This window comes from Marmota marmota, unplaced genomic scaffold (genome assembly GCF_001458135.2).
Source record: "Marmota marmota marmota unplaced genomic scaffold, marMar, whole genome shotgun sequence".
Taxonomy (NCBI): Eukaryota; Metazoa; Chordata; class Mammalia; order Rodentia; family Sciuridae; genus Marmota; species Marmota marmota.
In genome coordinates, this window is record NW_026000016.1 from 37,041,273 (window position 1) to 37,047,103 (window position 5,831).

Sequence of the window (5,831 nt, forward strand, 5' to 3'; positions counted from 1 at the left end):
ATATATATATATATATATATATATATATATATATATATATATATTTTAACTTAAGAATACAAAAGCAAACCTTCCATTAACAGTCAGAGTATGACATTATTACACCTTCTGTAGCCTCTAGAAGAGTCAAATGATGTCTTAGTAAGATTATAAAAATAATTTTGATCTTTCAAACTCCCATTATTGGGTTCTGCACATTGACTACATTATATAATATATATCAATCTTCTGCATGTGCACATTTACACAGCTGGTTTTCTCATTAGCTTGTAAGCTACTGGAGGACATGAATTATGTCTTTTTCATCTTTGCTTCTCTCCAGTCCCTCAAGTCTTGTTCCAAAATAGGCATTCAATCAACTTCTTCTTGTTTTGGTTTAGTTTCTGAGATGCTATAGCAATAAGAAAATTGACATCTTCCTGGAGCCTGGTTTAATCCAGGGAAATCCCTGGGATTCAGCATTCTGGTCAGAATGGATCAAACTCACCCCCTAAGTCTTCTTCCTGGGGTTTGCACCATATTAAAACCAAACAACAATAAAAATAAAGACAAAAGAAAATCTGGATGTTTCATCTACATTTTTTTTTTTGAGTCACATTTTCCTGATTGACAAAGTTCCTTTTCCTGTCACAGCAAGGAAACTAGCCATGGACTCAGCTCCTCCTCGATGCCCCTCCTTTGTCATGCACTGAGCACCTACATCCTACAGCAGGCTTCCAGAGTGTGTCTTAAAGCCGGAAGTTTGCAAATACCCATGCAGAGTGAATTCTTCCTGTGAATGTCAGAGCCTGGCCAGGAACTCTCTGGATTTGATTATTTCTATATGAATAAATGGGGCCAAGAACAAACAAGAAGGTGAGAAGAGCATGGGGCGGGGGGTGAAGGAACTCAGAGGGATGGGCCAGATCCAGGAGGCCAGATAGGAGATAGAAGAATGTGAGGAGGAACAGCTGGGAGGTGGATTTCCATGCATTTGGCATAACATGTAGATTATGAAAGGAACACCTGTCATTTCTGAGGCAGCAGCTCTATTGCTTTCCATGACTATTTAGTAGCTCTGTTTAGAAAGTGGCCTTTTACTTTTGAAAAATCAATCCTGTTGGAGGCACAGGGGGTGACCGTGGGGCAAAAAAGTGGGTATTCAGAAGTTCTGCCTTCCTCTGGGAGAATGACACCAACTCCTTGAAACAGGAAAGGATCCTAGCGTTGTGTTTAAATGCATAGAATTCTCCTTCTTTTTGTCATCCCATCCCCACCCCCACTCTGGTTTTCCTCAGGTCTGATTTTAGGAACTCATAAATCTGTGCCAAAATCTGTTCCCCATGTCAGGAGAAAAAAAATCATTTTATATAATTTTATCCAATAACAGACTTTCTCCTTCTCCCCTTCCTCCTGTCTTCCCCTTTCCTGTATATCTCATGAAGGGAGAAGTTCTTATTTGGCAACCCTTCTCCTCAACCCTATTCCCAATGGACAGATTTACTCCTATTTTCCACTGATTGGTTTCTCAGGTCTGGGAAAATTGGATAAAATGCCCCATGTGCACTATCCTGTCCCTGCTGGATGTGTGGCCTGTATGTCGTAGGGGCACTGGTATGTCAGATACCTAGAATCTATTTGCCTGGGAGAGCCACTGGCATCTTGGGAAAGGAAGGACCCTCCTGTGCCTATGGGCTTAGTCTGATCCCTGTTCCTAGTGTGGTGGGGTCTGAGATTATGTTAAATTGGTTGCCCTTGCAGTTTTTCAGGCTTGGACCTGGCTCCCAAGGACTTGCACATGAGCATAGAGGAGAGAGGAACCACATAGTAACTGAAAAAAGGACTCCTTGGCACGATATGGGGTGTCCAGTTAAATCTGAATTTCAGATAAATGATGAATACTTTCAAAGAATATTTATCTCTATACCTATCTATCTCAACTATTGAAAGAGACATACAAAAATATTCATCGTTATTTGTCTGAAATTCAGATGCATTGTTTTACTTGGCAACCTTAGAAGTGACATTGGGCTTTACCTAAGAAACTCTGCCTTAGGTGTGGATGAAATATCCTGGAGCATGGCTACTAATAGTCATCTCTCCCACCTTCATTACAGCAGACATAGACAGCCCCCCAAAGGGCCTTAATTTGGAAAAGAAGAAAAGGGTCCAGAGCCCATGGCAACTCAGTGGAATATTCACCTACTAGCATCTGTTTAGTTGGGTATTTACCATGGGTCAGGTACTATGAATGAAGAAGCAAGTTAAATTCTCTCCAGATTCTAGCAGACAATGGGAAGTAAACATGTAGCATGTTCCCAGGGCATGGGTGGAACTCTCGGGTGGGGGGTGTAAAACAGGAAATAATCATTCTCTGTGTGGGACAGGCCAGAAGCCTTTCCTAAGGCTTCCTAGAAGAGATTAACCTTGATCCATATTGAAATCTGAGCAGGAATGCTCCAGGCAAATAAGGAAGGGAAAAGTGAGAACTGAGCTGGCTTCCAGGAGTGTGTGGGGGAGAGAGGAGGGTTGGTTTGAGAACATTCCCTGCAGAGAAGCAGTGTAAGCAAATAGAAGGAGTTGTGAAGGAGAACGACACGTTTGGGAAACTGCAAGCACCTTCATATGACTTTATCACTGGATTTTGTGAGGTGGGATTAAACAAGCCTGAAGAGGTCATCAGAGGTCTTATCTTTGAGGGTCCTAAGTAGCCACCGCTAGAGTTTGTAGTTCTGACCATTTATTCCAGTTATGAAGACTCCCAACTCTGTGGGCCCTCCATCCACTTCCAGAACTCTGCTTGTCCACTGGCCCTTTGTAGTTACTCATTGCTTTATGCAGAAAATTAGGGATATTTTGCAGTATGTGGCTCATCATTCCAGCCCACTCTGTCCATTCCCTCTTCCCTGCCTTGCCATTCAGGTACGGGATTGTCCCTGAGGGTTTGCAGCCCCTCTGGAGCTATGCCCCAAATGTTACCTGGCTCCCCATACCCACTATGTCTTCCCACCGTGCCTTCCTTTCTTTGGCTCTGTGCACAGTTGCCTGACTTCTCAGTATTCCTGCCCCCAAACATTCCTTCCCTTGGCCTCTGTCAATTCATTTTCACTGGGTTTTCTTCCTACTTCTGATTGCCTCTCAGTTTTCTATATAGACTGCTTTTCCTGTTTGGATTCCATGAAAGTTGGAGTTGTCCTTAATTCTTTTCTTTTTTAAAAATTTGTTTTAATTAGTTATACATGACAGTAGAATGCATTTTGATACATTGTACATAAATGGAATGTAATTTTTCATTCTTCTGGTTGTACATGATGTAGAATCACATTGGTCATGTAATCATATATGCACATAGGGTAATAATGTCTGATTCATTATACTTTCCTTCCTACTCTCACACCCTGTCCTCTCCCTTCACTTTCTTTTGTCTAATCCAAAGTACCTCTATTCTTCCCTAGGGCCCCCCATCCTTATTGTAAGTTAGCATTCCATATATCAGAAAAAACATTCAGCCTTTTTTTTTTTTTTCTTTTTTTGAGACTGGCTTATTTCACTTAACATGGTATTCTCTAGCTCCATCCATTTATCGGCAAATGCCATAATTTTGTTCTTCTTTAAGGCTTAATAATATTCCATTGTGTATATACACCATATTTTCTTTACCCATTGTCTGTTGAAGGGCACCTAGATTGGTTCCATAGTTTAGCTATTGTGAGTTGAGCTGCTATAAACAGTGATGTGGCTGTGTCACTGTAGTATCCTGATTTTAAGTCCTTTGGGTATGAACCAAGAAGTGGGGTACCTGGGTCAAATGGTGGTTCCATTTTAAGTTTTACTGCTTTCTATGATGGTTGCACTCATTTGCAGTCCCATCAGCAATGTATGAGTGTCTCTATCCTCACTTTTCCTTCTCTTTCTCCCCTGGGATAACCTCTCTTACTCTCGTAGTTTTGATTGCTGTCTTTACACTGAAAACTCCTAAGTCTTCCTCTTGTGCAGCAGCATTTTATCCTAGCTTCAGGTAGTATAACCATCTGTCTGCTCAACCTTTCCTAAACGCCTAACTCAACAGGTCAAAACCAACCTTATTATTTTTTTAACAGCTTTATTGAAGTATGATTTATATACCATAAAATAATATCATTTAAACATATATTTCAATGACTTTTCACTAATTTGTGGACTTGGGAAACTATCATCATGATCCAATTTTAGAATATTTTATTACCCAAAAAAGATTGCTTGTGCCTATTTACAGTCATTCCTTTATTTCCGTCCTTGGTTCCAGACAATCAATAATCTACTTTCTGTTTCTATAGCTTTGCCTTTTATGGAAATTTCATAGTGGTGGAGTCACACAATGTGTAATCTTTTGCATTTGACTTCTTGCACTTAACATGATGTTTTGAGGCTCATCCATATTGTGACAGAGCTTGGTACTTTGTTTCTTTTATATCACCAAGCTAAATATCATTGTGTGGAGATACCATCTTTTGTTTATGCATTCACCAGTTCTTAGGTATTTGGAGTTTTCCACTCTCTGTTTATTATGAATAGTGCTGCTATGAACATTGGTGTGAGAATTTTCTGTGGGTACATTTGTTTTTATTTTTCTGAAGTCTATACCCAGGAGTGGCATCACTGGGTTGCATAGTAAATTTATGTTTAACTTTTTAGGAACTGCCAAGCAGTTTTCTAATAACTGCTTGGCAGTTCCTAAAAATTATTTTAATTCACCATCACCTAGGGATACATATTATCATCAATGGCTTCACTATCTATTCAATTGATAATCCAGAACCTTAGGAGTTCTTCTTTACATCATCCTCTGCAAATTCCCACATTCCTCAAAATCTCATAATTTTTACCTCCTAAGCATCTCTGGAACCATCTTCAGATCCTTACTGTCACTGTGAGTATCCAAAATCAGGTGGTCACTGTTTTTCAGTTTTTGTAACCTTCTCATTCATCTCTCTCTCACCTCCAAATCATTTTTGAAAAGTTATTAAATATTTGGTATGCACCAAAGAATATATTAAAACATAGGTTATTTATGAAGCATAAAAATACAAAGGAAGCCTGTGGGCCCACCACCCAACTTAAAACAGGCATTGCCCATACTGAGAGGGTCCCTGTGGGCTCCAATCCATCAACTCTTCACACGGCGATGGACCAGTACATTTCTCAGCTTCAAAGCAGTCAATGGTTCCCTATTGTTCTTAGGATACAGGCCAAAGTCCCTATTTCAGCTTTACAAATTCTTCTTGATCTTTGAAATCCTTTCTCATGAATCTCCACCAGCCCCCATATCCCTTCTTGTCCTTCAGGTATAACTACTCAAGGTCACAGCTGAAGGAAGCCTGCTTTAACCTTCCCATGGACAAGATAAGGAGCTCCCCAACACTGGACACTTATCTCTTATCATAGCACTCATCACTTTTTATTCCTTTTTATTTCTCACTGGACTCAGCTCTGGGAGGGAAGAGGCCTGGCCCATCTTGCTTGTCAGTAAATCTCCACTGCTACTGTGGTGCCTGGCACTTGGTAGGCATTGAGAAAACATTTTTTGTGTCCATGAATGAAAAAGTTCTGATGTATTCAGAGGCAGGTAACTTATTTCCCTCCTTCCATTTTTGGAAAGCAGATGAATGTGGCTTTCCCGTCCACCCATAAATCTTGGGAGAGGGTGAAGAAAAGAAGGTGGAGAGTTACGTTCCTCAAGTGTCACCTCCTCCTCAGTCTTGACCACTGTGTGTACAAATCTCATTTTCATTTCTGCCTGGTATCTGGTAACTATGTGAAGCTCAGGAGAACAATTTAGGCTTTTGTTGAGAATTAAATAATATAAGTTAAAG